Below are 14368 nucleotides of genomic sequence, written 5' to 3'. Positions count from 1 at the left end.
GAGATGGCGGTGTCAAGGACGGAAAAACAGGTCAATAGCCGGGACAGGAGATCAAAAACGTGGTCAGCATCAAAAACGGGTCATAAGCCGGGACGGGAGAGCAGACCTGGTCGAGATCAAAAACAGGTCGTAGCCAGAAACAATCGGAGATCAGGAATGGACAGGTGGAAATATGGGTGAAAAAATGGGACAGGTGGGAATCGGGGTCAAAATGCTTACCTTGTAACAACAGAGGTTCGCTGATGGACTGACAACCGGAGAGTGACAGGACAGAGTTTAAAAAGGGACAGGCAACCAATCAGGTAGCCCTCAGTGGCTGGCGCCAAATGAGTGGGCACTGGTGATCAACACTACCCAAAATATTTTTGGCTGCTCTCTGCCCAGTCGAGCTGACACTGCTGGCTTGTGATACCGTAGCAGAACCATTAACAAAATACAAGATACTTCCCACACCGGCCACCACCACTTTGACTTCTAGCCCACTAGTAAGCGCTTCACAGGTCCATCAAAACAAGGGCAACCAGGCTGAGACGGCTTCTTCCCCAGGGCCATTCCCATCCTAAATGAGCGCAAAAAACTGAAATAAAATAGATAAAAATAAATCTTATTGCAATTTTTTTCATTGCACTATTGTTACGATGTACTATTCCTCAATTTTATTAACGAACATTGCACTATTATTATAATTCAGGCCAGTCTCCAAGCACTATGTGGTAAACAATTTTTCAGCCTTTTATCCTGGTAGTCTTTTCTTTTTTTTTCTCTCTTCAAAATCTTTATTACATGTGTACCGTGGAGTACTGTGTTCAATCTTGTTGTAATCAATGACAATCAAGACAATTCTATTCTATCGTTATAATTGAACTTTTTACCAGCTCAAATTAACCATTGAAATCGATAAACTTTGAGCTGAATCGGCCGGGTGTTAGAGGGAGTGTAAACCGTGCCCTTTGAGCAATGGTATGCCCCAGCGGCAGTGTTGTGGTCTGCGACGTTTGTGCACACGTAAGTGTTCAAGTGATTTGTATATTGTAACTAAAAATAGGCTGTAGGTCTTGTGGTTGCATTCAATGTTTTCCAATTGCCGTCAGGGATATTTTCGACTGATTTGCGCAAATCCAGTAAAACCCAAATAGCACACTAAAACATCCAAGCATGTCACCTCAGCCCTATTTTATAACAATATTTGATTTTTTTTTTTTTTTTAGGTGAAAGCATTTGTGCGTTAAACTCTCATAAATACGGTAATTCTTTGCCCCCCCACCCAAGAAAGCACATCTGCAATAAACAATTTCATTAACTGTATTTAATTACTTAGATTCATTAAAATGTTTTAATTTTAATCAATGTACAGTAATCCTTTGCTATCATGTAGGTTATTATTCACTGCCTAGCTACTACACGGATTTGCATTGAGTTCTGCATTCTGATTGGCTAAACAGTCTCAAAGATGTTTACAGTATACAGTTTTCTTTATTTCTTTTCTTTATTTATCTTATTTTATATTGACCTGCAAAAGTCCTGACCCATACATTTTGATACCAATACCTGCGAATGATTTGGTTTTAATTCAACACAAAATGTATTCCTCTTCTATTTGTCATGATTACTGATCTGACTCAGCTGTGCCGCTCATTTGGCGCCACTCGCTGCACATTCTGATTGGCTCCCTGTCACTATTTGAACTCAGTCCTGTCAATCCTTTGTTGTCAGTCCGTCTGCGAACCTCAGTGTATACTCGGGAAGCGACGACGACCTGTTTTGATCCTGACCACGTCTTCTCTCCCGTCCCGGCTTACGACCCGTTTCTGACCCCGACCACATTTTTGCTCTCCTGTCCCAGCTATGGACCTGTTTTTCCATCCTGGACACACCACCATCGCTACGGAAGATCCACTTCTGTGTTCGGATCACAGTACAAGAGCAACTTGCCTCCCGCGCCTAGCGAACACTGGATCATGGGCGCAGCTCCTTCCTCTTTCATTTAATAAAACTTGTGAGAAACGTAACGCAATTGGGTCCTGTTTCTGTTCTGGTCCTGACACTATTCTTAAGACATTAGGAAAATTAAACATTTAATGACAACAATCTGATACTTAAAATATTTAGAGGATTTCTTATCCAAAGGGAATCACAATGATCATTATAAAAAAAAAGCTGCTGATCAGTTAAAAAATGTTGATGAATCAATTAATTCCACAGACAAAAAAAACCCCATTAACTTTTATTTGTTTAATACTACTAAATTGCAGTGCCATTACACTGCCCTCAATGGTAAGTCTTCCAATAAAAGCCAAACAAATAAAACCCAAATCATGCTCCGGAGTGCACAACAGTTGAAACTCATTTCCAGTGACTTAAGAGTCCCATTTGTCTCAAAAAAATGTCGTTTGAATTTGAAATTGCACGACGCAGTTTATTCTTTCCATCAGCAACAGATTGCTCTCTGCAAAGCCGCCCAAAGTGTCAGCTTTAATATCCAACAGGAGTCGTAATCATTAGCGACTCGATACTTCATCAGGCCGCACAAAATTGATTTGTATAGGCCAGCTTTGAATACCAATTTAAGAGTTTCCTTAATTCAGTGTTAGTCCAGGGTTGGGTAGGGTTACTTTAACTGGATTACTTTCAATTACTTTTGGATTACTCCAATACCAAATATGCTAATAAAAGACAAAAGAAACTAAATAGGAATAAAATGACTACATTTTGTGCAGGCTTGGGGAGTAAAAGTATAAATGGAACGGCAAAAATGATGTTGGCGAGCTGTTTGGATTTATTTTCATTTTCTTTCTGTCGCATTTTATGTTAGTTTTGCCGGAGATCAAAGCCAGGAGAGAAAGCTTACCACGTGTTGTGAGTCATCATTTTATTCATATTTAGTTTATTTTATTAGCATATTTGGTATCGGGGTAATCCAAATGTAATTGAAAGTAATCCAGTTAAAGTAACCCTACCCAACCCTGGACCGTGTTACCTCGTGACAGTGCTACTGTTGCGGGGGAAAACAATGCTAAAATGCATCCAAAATTCCTCAGCGTTGGCCATTTAACAGTTTTGACTGATTTTCTATTAAATTGAGAAATAAGAGTGTAGGAATATGAATTTAAAAGGTGCTTTTTACTCATGGCCTGAAGCGGAACTTCATGACCTCAAGCTTGGTCGTTGTTAAGCTCAATCACAGTACTCCCCCTTCCCCTAAATTTTACCCCTTACTCTGGGAAAAGGCATTTACGAAAAGGTTAAGAAAGTCAGAATCCCCTGCAAAGGAAAAAAAAGAGAGTGATGGGCACACGTCTCTTTTCACCAAGTCAGCTTGGGAGCGCCCTAGCTTCTCCCCAGCCACGCTCACTCAGCACTACCGACCAGATGGAAGCAATCGTGGCAAAGAATGAACCAATCATGTTTTTGTTGCTTTATGGAACTTAAATTTCGTCAGAGTGCAAAATTGGCAGATGTTTGAGGGGAAGATGAGGAAGAATAAAGAAGACTGAAGCGTAGTACAGGTCTCGCAGTGTATTTTTCCTTTTGGAAGTTAAACCATATGCTTTATTGTTGTAAGCTGTTTTAATGTTATTGTTTTGAAATTGGTCAAATGAAGAGATATAGGTATGAACAATTTTCTCATGAGTTACGTCACAAATTTAGAAAGTACTTCCTAATTTAGAGAGAGTAACTTTCCCCTTTGCTCTCACAAAAAAGTGAAAGAGGACATAAACTGGATATTTTGGGTAGGTACAAGAAGTAGAGTTGAACACCTACCGTAAATTCCGGACTATAGAGCGCACCTGTTTATAAGCCGCACCCACCACATTTTAAGAGGAAAACCGATTTTGTACATAAACAAGCCTGTATATAAGCCGCATGCGCCCACATTTAACCATGTAACACAAACACAAAATTAACCCAAACCCGACTTCAAGTCCCGCGATTGAAACTAAATGTCTTTCATTAAAGTCCACAGTTCAAAAATCACAGCCGGCAAAACGAACAGAAAATGATACCGGTCCTTAAGGTTTAATGCAGACCTGCAGACTCTGGGTCCCGTTGAAAGTAATCCAAGGAAAAAATTGTATATTTCCAAAGGTAAGGGTGGGAAAAATCTATCAGATGAACACATTTACTCACGCAACTCCTTTTTCTTTAACCAACTTTTTACCCCCTCTTCTTTCCTTGTCTGTCCCTCACCTTTAGCGGTCCACACTCGGCACCCCGCGTTTGTTCCGCCCCTCATTTTTCGTTCATCCGTGCAAAAGATATCAGAATAAGTGTCTAAAATAAATACAAATAAATGCATTACAAAAATATACATATTATACACGGGTTACACATATTTACAAAGAAAGATGGTACACCGAGAGTTTTCAAAGCTTTAATAATAATAATAATAATAATATAGCTTTGACAGGGCAGTTAATGGTAGCAAAACTCGATTGCCGCTAGCGGCCGTTAGAAAAATTACATAAATTGGCCGCATCACTGAACAAGCCGCAGGGTTGAAAGTTTGAGAAAAAAGTAGCGGCTTATAGTCCGGAATTTACGGTAATTACACCTAATTATCGTTTTATATAGTGGGATCTGGCGTCCTCTTTTGGTAATCTGAAGTATTGACAATCGGCTCTGGAATCTGAAAATTATTTCCTGCTAAAAATACTATAAAGAGAAAGTTGAAGTCCTTCAGTTGGTCACCGAGTAATTGTCAGACTGACTGAAGGCGCTAGGCCCGGAGGCGGTGACACCTCGCCGATACCGCGACACTAATGTCTGCTACCGTCGCTGTGCCGGGTGTGAAATTGTTTTTCGGTGTTTCTGCCTGCCCCTGATAGTTGCCTGCAGCTGGCCACAATAACATGGACATCGAGATACTATAAAGAAAAAACTCGATTTAGGCACATGGTTAACGCTTGCAGGCGTTAGTATATCGTTCAAAGTACCATACTGATGATTAATTACTCAACCAGCAACTGAAAGAATCCAATTACTTGATTTCTCTCCCTAAATCCCCTAATATATATTTTTTCCAAGTACTTTTCAGTAACTTCAACTACAAATACTCGAGTATTTAATTATATCTTCTATTATGTCCGCTGGTTGCCACCTGGTTATATAATTGGAGATATAATTACTGTGTAATTTCTAGTGTGATTATGTACTGATTAGATCAACGCTGGTTTAACTTGTAGAGCTTTTATTAGGTCTGTTTTTCGGCTAATTATTTTTGAGACCAGATCTGTTGCACATAAGCATGTTTTCGTAGATAGGACACAAACACGGGTGTAAATGTAAAAAACATGATTTAAGATACTCTTGTAAATCGTCTTTTTCTTCTTTCGACTGTTTCGACTGTAGCGAAAGAGTCGGTTATCAGAAAAAGGGCTGGACATGATTGGCAGATCCTTCAACGTTTTATTTAAAGAATATTCTGGGCATAAATGAGCTACTAAGAATGCACAAACGTGCTAACAAAATGGCTTACCATAGCATTCCAGAAGTTGGATCAAAATAAAACTTGGATAGAGTGGATATTTCCTCTAAACAACAAGACTTCGACCAAACAAGTTACCCAAATGATGATGATGATCAAGGCCACTTCGGACTACAAAATAGAACACAACTGAAATACTATAAGATGCTGTATAATTACAATTGAGTACATGAAGTTATATAAGGAGAAACTATAAACATAACTAAATCTATGAAGTGACATTGTCATGATTACTGATGCGAGGCACTTGAGTCTGCGTCTTTGGCGTCAACTACCTCAGTCACTAATTGGCTGCTTGTCTCTTTTCAAACCCCTGTCACCCGTTATCAGTCCGTATGCGAACCTCTGCTACGCTAGGCAAGCCTTCCGACCCTGACTCTCTCCTGTTCTAATTCCTGTTTGATATCCGGCTTCGATACATTTTCTGAACTTGACTACGTTTTCGTCCCGGCCACCGTTCTGTTTTTTTTTTTTCCCGCTCTCGACACTGCCATCGCTCTCCATGGAAATACCACTTCCGCGTCTTAGCAACCTGCTTCCCACGACCAGCGATCTACGGATCGTGTATACTATCCTTTCCCTTTTTCCTAATAAAACGAAGAGAAACGCGGGTCCGGTCTTCGTTCTGGTCCTGACAGACATATTTCAATATTGGTTTCCCTTAACACTAGGGTTGTAGGGGCACCATTGCATGTGGGTGTCTCTTGGGTAAGTACAGCCTGGTGGTGCCCATCCCTCCCCAGGCCAACAAAAGCTCCAATATTAAAAAACATTTGGATTTTACGCATGTTAAACAGAAATAAATCATCCAGTAGTCAAAATATTGCCAAGTGCTGTGTAAGATGAAACGGCTTCTCACTTAAATCAAAGAGAATTGCAGTCGTTTTTCTTTTCTAAGGCTTTTTTTGCTGTCAACTTCGCTACTTAACCATGGGATGTAAACAACTTTCCGAAAAGTCAAAGCTAATTGCGAAGAGGTTAAAAGCAAAGACAGATGGGCTTCATTAAAGTTGTCATCTAAATTTTATTTATATATATATATATATATATATATATATATATATATAAAGACACATTTATTTTTTCTGTAATTCTTAGCAAATATCTTAAATGACATATTGGAATTTGAGTAGTTACTATTTAGAGGATGATATGGCAATCAATTGGCGTCAGAGTAATGGCTAGATGGAATGGCACAAGAAAGTATTGTGAGGTGTCGCCATTTAATTTAAGCACAAAACTTAGCAATTATCTCATCTCATTAGCTGCACCGCTTATCCTCAGTAGGGTCGCGAGAGTGCTGGAGCCCATACCAGCAATCACTGGGCAGTGGGCAGAGGACACCCTGAACTGGTTGCCAGCCAATTGCAGGGCACACAGGGACAGACAACTCGCTCGCTCATTTACACCTATGGACAATTTGGACCAGCCAATCCACCTGAAATGCATGTCTTTGGAATGTGGGAGGAAACCGGAGTGCCCGGAGGAAACCCACGCACGGGGAGAACATACAAACTCCGCACAGGAAGTCCGGTAGCTGGATTTGAACCCACACAGGAGGTTCCCAAGACCTTAGAACTGTGCCGCACACGTGCTAACCACTGCGCCGCCGTGCTGCCCCTATGTGTCTTATGTATAATAATTATGTGACAAAAGACTATTTTTGGGGGTGCGCCTCGTAGTGCGGAAAATACAGTCATAATGACTTTTTATGGATAAAGTTCTGTTTTTATATCACAACAGTTCCCAAGACCCATTTCGACTGTGCTGTTGTTTTCTGAATATAACTTAAATGACAAATACAGCAATAATACAGTCATAGCCTCGAGAGGTGTGGTCGTTATCTGCTATATTACCCGCTCCATGCTTACCGGTTTGTATAACGCCAGTAACCAATTACGGCCATCGATCGGATGCGCACGGACGAGATCGAAAACATCCGTCCATGTTGCGCCATCCTCCTTCCCTCTCCTTCGTTCCAGACCGTCGTCTGGAGGTCACCGTCTCGGTCACCCGTCGCGCCGGGGACCAATCACGTGCCGGGTCCCCTCTCGCAATCCACCTTGCCCCGAGGCCAACAAACCAGATTTTTCATGTCAGTTGGTGTGCACCTTCAACTTGGAAGTAGCGCTTTGACTTTCACAAGTCTGCCATCAGCCAAGGTTGCCACATCCTTGCTGTGTAATTATATGCCACTTACAAGTGTCCACTTGCGCATGCAGATGGACCTCGTCTCCTTAGAAAAAGGAATACAGGTAGCAGGTCAAACTTATCTACGCCGGACATTTATGATTCCCGGAGGAAGGGGATTTCGACGATTTAGCGTGACTTTTTGGGCAAACTCAAAGGCAAAGAAAAGATCGTTTATGGCTGAGATTATTTTTTAACGATTTGAGAGAGGCACCGGAGCTATCGCTTTATGAGGTAATTAATTCAGACAGTACAGGTATCTGCACTGACAAAAACTTCATCTTAACCCATTGGCGGAAAATTCTACCATTTTAACTTTTTATCTACTTAAAAAAAGACCTTTATAGATTATGAGGGGAGCATCTAGACTGCAAAATTGCGTTATCATATGGTTAATTTTTTCGTTTTAAGATATTTTGATTTGTTTTTTTTTACCAACAAAAATAGTTGTTTACGTTATGAGCAGGGTTGGGTAGGGTTACTTTCACTTGATTACTTTCAATTACTTTTGGATTACTCCAATACCAAATATGCTAATAAAAGACAAAAGGGACTAAACTATGAATAAAATGATGACTCGCAACAGGTGGTGAGCTTTCTCTCCTGGCTTTGATCTTTGATCTCCGGCAAAACTAACATAAAATACGACAGAAACAAATGAAAATAAATCCAAACAGCTTGCCAACATCCTTTTTCCCGTTCCATGTATTCCGTTACTCCCCAAGCCTGCAAAAAATTTAGTCATTTTATTTATATTTAGTTTCTTTTGTCTTTTATTAGCATATTTGGTATTGGAGTAATCCAAAAGTCATTGAAAGTAATCATGTTAAAGTAACCCTACCCAACCCTGGTTATGAGTATGAGGTTTTGGGAGGAATTGACCCTTGTGGGGGAAGCAGGAACTGGAGCCAGGGGTGCTCAAAAGGAGGAACGTTATTTAATAACAAAACAAGGTACAAAGCAACAAACAAGGTTTCACAAAACAACTAAATTTTCTAACAGTTTATTTAAAGACTGGTCAAAATTAAAGAAAAATAGCCTAACTTTTTAAGATTAAAAACTATAAAGTTTTTTTTGTACGGGATTGTAAAAAAAATTCAGCTTAGTCTTTCAATTAGTCACCTCTTTGGGGGAAATTAAATTTAAAAAAAAATACAGTTAGATATAGACGCTGCCCTACATGTATTTTGCATGCTAAAGGTTTATATAAGTATGTTTAATCCTTGTATTGTTTTGTACTACAAAATGAACATTTCATAAAATATTATGCTCTGTCACTGTCTTGTACTACGGACAGACTGAAGAGATCTTTTCTTCCTCATGCCATGAGGCTCTTTAACTCTACCCGGCAGAGTAAAAGCCCACATTAAACCACACCACCTACATTGCATATTACGAATTTTATTGCAATATGTATTCTGTGTAGCACTATTTAGATATTCTATATAACACGCTACAGTGGGCATTTGTACGTCACACTGGTTTGTATATTGTATTCTTTTTGCTTTATTATTGTATTGTTCTCAGCTCAGGGATGCTGCTGGAAATGTGAATTTTCCCTTCGGGGATGAATAAAGTATCTATTCATAAAGATAAATAAAGTTGACTTTAACTTACTTTTGGAAGATGCGCTTCAAGAGGTCCTCCTCCATGATAAAAAACATTTTCTCAACCGCATCAAGCTTTCTTATTCCACTTTCGTTTTAAAAGAAACTGCTTGCCTCTTCTCTAAACTTTACACCTAACATATTGAACGGATGCACGAGATATTAAACAAAAAAAACGTCTTAGTTCTTAGCGCGCTTGTTATACAGTACACGTTATGTTTAGACATGAACCAGGAGGTAAAAGCCGGAGTGGATGCTGGGTGACCTCTCACAGCGCCACACGCCAGTAGCGGCGGAATGAAGTACTACAGTTATGTCCTGTACTCTGAAAATGCAAAATCTAACTTCCAGCAATGTCCGGATATTTTTCGACATCCTGACATTTTTTTTCTCATCTACCATTTTCCGTAAGTCGAATGAAAAGCGTCTGTATGTAGTTATGCTTTAAAATCTTATGCGTTAATTCTCACATTTGCCCTGGTTTGAGTTTGTTGTCAATGCAATATTTTTGTTTTAAACAGGAACCAAAATTCTATGAGATAGACATAATGTTGCTTTTGCTGATGCAAGCTATAACTGAGTCACTTGATCATATTTTTCTTTAAAGCATTCAGAGAGCTCAAATGTCGAGTTAATGAATCTAATTCCACCTCATCTAAGTCTTATTTACATTCATTTCTAAGCAATTAAAGTAGCAGATTGGCAATTACTAAAGCACTAAAGTCCGGTTGTTTTTCATCCCGTTACAAAATAATCACATCTATCTTTTTTTTCTGTCAAAACGTTTCGACAGCCAAAAGTTTAAAGACGCCCGCCGCACGCCAGGGGAAAGTCGGCCTCATTAAAAGTGTTGTAGTGGGCGACGGCCAAAACTGAATCTACGTATGGAGCGAGGCGGGCTTTGGGTCAAAAAGGCAATTTGTGTGCAGGGGATCCAATCAGTAACTCGGTCCCGTGAGGCCGAACCGGCATACATCCTTTACGTTCCAAAAGCTGGGTAAAAAAAAATAGTCATTAGAAAGTTTAGCGCTGTCAGCAGATTTGAGGAGCGGCGAGGGCAGCCAAAATCTGCCTCTCTACTAGATAAAGCGTATATCAGCTGGGATTTTAATTAAAGAAAGTTTATTACTTACTACTGCTGTAGTCTTTTGCATAATTTTCTTTGACTCCGTGTTTTTATTTTCATTAATATGAGACTTAGCTCACTGTACATGAGAAAGGAGTTGATAAGTAGCTTATAAAACGCCGTATTAGGAAATATGTCCATGCCACTTAAATTAAGTCAAGATTGACTTCCTAGTGGATTAATAAATTAACATTGGTAATGAAAGACCCTGATGAATTACTTCTTGAGCTCCACAAAACTGGTTGCAAAGTGGGTGGCGTCTTGTTGCATGTGGGTGATTGCATCTACAGAGCTTGCTGAGGAGCTTGGAACTAGTTGTCATGAACCAGATCAGGACCCAAACCTGTGACGTTCTCACACAAGTCAAGTCAGGTCAAGTCATTTTTATTTGCATAGCCCTTAATCACAAAGAGTCTCAAAAGGCTTCACTGGTTATTACACAGACTAATTTTTCAGACTATTATGACACCATCCCCTGATCTGGAACCAACATGAGGGCAAGGAAAAACTCAAAAACCTCAACATGAGGAAAATATAGAAACCTTGAGAAGGGACCGCACACAAGCCTTTTATTTTACGGGAAATGTAGAGTCATGCAGGTTAGGCATCAGTCTGGCGTGAAATGATAGGAAGCCAGAGGCCGACAAGATCGATACCAACTGCCCGAGTAGATATCAGACAGATGGGGTCGATACCGGATAGGACGGACAGACAGGATTAATAATGAAACAGGATATCAAAAATAAACAGGACAAACAAGACGGGAACAAAAACTGGAGAGATTAATTAACAGGATAAAAATAGACAGGAACGAAACTGGAAATTGATATTGAACAGGACAACAATAAACGGGAACAATGCCGGACTCGAAATACCAACAGTAAAACAGGGCAGAGTCAGAACCCATGTCTTGAAGAGCAGAGGTCCGTTGACGGACTGACCAGGTAAGAGAGAGCGCACTGAGCTTAAAAAGATGGAAAGCCAATCTTTTAATGAGCCGCAGCTAGTGCCACACGGGTGGGGCCAATTGGGCGCCATGGCAACCGTGACACTAAATAGTAGAGCATAGAATACACTACAGTATTCATAAATATTCCCGTGAACCTCAAATGAAGTCAATAATGACTATTTGGTGGATTAACTGTCTCACTTTAAAGCTAAAAGACGCAGATCATAAAGTTTCTGAAGATACATAACACTTCAAACCTGCTGATGTTTTCAGTCCTGGCATAGGTGGTTTCATACATCTACAGCGCTTGCTGGTGGAGTGCAGCTGTGTCTGAGGAGGGAACCATTGTCAACAGGTTAACCTGTCCTAAATATACTCCAACTCATCAATTTATAGATAGAACAAGTACTGAATTTTCAACTGCTGAAACGTGGTCAAAGCCTTGGTGGAGCTCGATTTACAAACGTCTCCAACATTTGCTGGTAAGCTGCAGATGTGTTGGAGGAGTGACACATAAAAAAACAGACTACGCTTTCCTAAATGGACTCGGTGAGATCCATTTATAGATCGACCATGTGCTGAATTTAAACAGATGTACAAAAATTTAATCTGGTTGAAATCTTGGCACAGGTGTTCCAATAGCCGTGTCGCGGGAGTAAGAAATTGTCAACAGACTATCCTGTCGTAAAGAGACTCCAGCGAATACATTTATAGATAAACTATGTGAGAAATCAAAAGCATCTTTAAATGGTAAATGGTCTGCATTTCTATAGCGCTTTTCAAGTCAATGAAGACCTCCCAAAGCGCTTTACAATGTGTTTCACACTTACCCATTCACACACACACTCACACACAAATAGCGGCCATGCAGCCATGCAAGGCGCTGACCTGCTTATTGGGGGCATTAGGGATTCAGTGTCTTGCTAAGGACACTTCGACGTATAACACGGAGGAGCCGTGAATCTAACCTGCGAGCTCTTGATCCCAAGACGAGCGCTCTACCTCCTAAGCTAATGTTTGCCAAAATTATGATAATAATAAAATAATAAAAAGTGATGCTACCAGCTAAATGCTTCATGCTAAAAAGTATGCTAATGCTAACAGCTGCATGTTAACTAATTATGCTAACCGCTACATGCTAAAAAGTGATGCCAACGGCTAACTGCTTCATGCTAAAATAATTATGCTAATGCTAACATGCTAACGGCTACTTGTCTACAAATTATGCTAACGGTTTCATGCTAATGAGTTATGCTAATGGGTACATGCTTAAAAGTGATGCTAAATGCTAACTTTTCCATGCTAAAAAATCATGCTGATACTAACATACTAACGGCTAGTCACTATAATAACCAAAGTCCTAAATCCTACTCCTCTTTCTGTATTACTTATTAGTTCCATTTGAATTTGAAACGAAGAACCGATGCACGTTAAAAATTTAGGCTAGTTAGCTGGTCTAAATCTCGGCACAAGTGTTTTCATACTTCTACGGAGATTGTTAGTGAGCTGCAGCTGTGTTAGAGGAGGAAAACATTGTCAACAGGCTATCATGTCCTAAAAAGACTCCAGGGAATCCAGTTGTAGATGCACCATGTGAAAATTTAAAAGGATGTACAAAACTTTAGACTGGCTGAAAGGTGGTCTAAAGAGTTGTGCAGATGGTCTCATGCATTTACAGAGCTTACAGAAGAGCTGCAAACGTGTTGAAGGAGGGAAACATTGGCACACAAATCAAAACGAGATGAACGCACACATTAGCATGCTTCTGCCTGAGAGAAAAATGGGTGGACTTTGCAAAATCTTTTTCAAATGATGAAAGGATCCTCATATTTTGTAAAATACCTAGCCTATAGCTTTCCCTCTAATATTTTTTTAAAGAACAAAACATTTTTCTTTTATATTTACCGTAAATTCTGGACTATAGAGCGCACCTGATTATAAGCCGCACCCACCACATTTTAAGAGGAAAACCGAATTTGTACATACACAAGCCGCACCTGTATATAAACCGCATGCGCCCACATTTAAACATGTAACACAAACACAAAATCAACCCAAACCCGACTTCAAGTCCAGAGGTTTATTGTTCTATATTCTTTATCAATTATCCATTATCCGTTATCGGTCAAATCATAACACAATACAAAGCCAAGAGGCCGAGACACTTGCCACCAGCCAAGAGGCCGAGTCAAGGTCCTAGCCACAAGTCTAGACAGCAATCAGTGATAGTCCACAGCGATTCATTAAAGTCCACAGTCCAAAATCACAGCCGGCAAAATGAACAGAAAATGATACCGGTACTTAAGGTTTGATGCAGACCTGCAGAGTCCAGGTCCCGTTGAAAGAAATCCAAGGAAAAAAGTGTATATTTCCAAAGGTAAGGGTGGGAAAAATATATCAGATGAACACATTAACTCACACAACTCCTTTTTCTTTAACCAACTTTTTACCCCCTCTTCTTTCCTTGTCTGTCCCTCACCTTTAGCGGTCCCCACTTAAACTCGGCACCCCGCGTTTGTTCCGCCCCTTATTTTTTGTTCACCCGTCCAAAACATATCAGACTAAGTGTCTAAAATAAATACAAATAAATACATTACAAAAATATACAGTTGCAAATACATATTAAACATGGGTTACACATATTTACAAAGAAAGACGGTACACCGAGATAGTTTTCAAAGCTTTAATAATAATAATATAGCTTTGACAGGGCAGTTAATGGTAGCACCACTCGAGCGCTGCTAGCGGCTGTTATAAAAATTACATACATTGGCCGCATCACTGAATAAGCCGCAGGGTTGAAAGTTAGGGAAAAAAGTAGCGGCTTATAGTCCGGAATTTACGGTAATTTATTCAACAGCACCTATACCTTAAAGAAGACTGACACCTGGTCTCATTACTCACCCATCCCTAAAAGAATATTTTTGTTTCTGAGCAAGAGCCACTAGAGTTTAACTTTCTTTTGTCAAATACATTTGGTTCAAATGATGCGGTAGTAAAAAACAACAAAA

At 39.8% G+C, this 14368-nt stretch overlaps 1 long non-coding RNA gene across 1 annotated transcript in view; it reads left to right on the top strand.

The window, feature by feature from the left end:
• The window catches only part of LOC148360160 (uncharacterized), a 34882-nt gene extending 32912 nt beyond the window's left edge, over positions 1 to 1970 (top strand). The window contains exon 3 of the long non-coding RNA XR_015851360.1: positions 1844 to 1970. This is a non-coding gene — a long non-coding RNA (uncharacterized LOC148360160). The remainder of the gene's footprint in view (positions 1 to 1843) is intronic.
• Positions 1971 to 14368: the final 12398 nt, after the last annotated feature.

Source organism: Urocampus carinirostris, chromosome 9 (genome assembly GCF_059441175.1).
Source record: "Urocampus carinirostris isolate Australia breed hairy pipefish chromosome 9, RoL_Ucar_1.0, whole genome shotgun sequence".
NCBI classification, from domain to species: Eukaryota; Metazoa; Chordata; class Actinopteri; order Syngnathiformes; family Syngnathidae; genus Urocampus; species Urocampus carinirostris.
The sequence above is the reverse complement of the archived record's forward strand: the minus strand, read 5'-3'. Positions and strand labels throughout refer to the sequence as shown.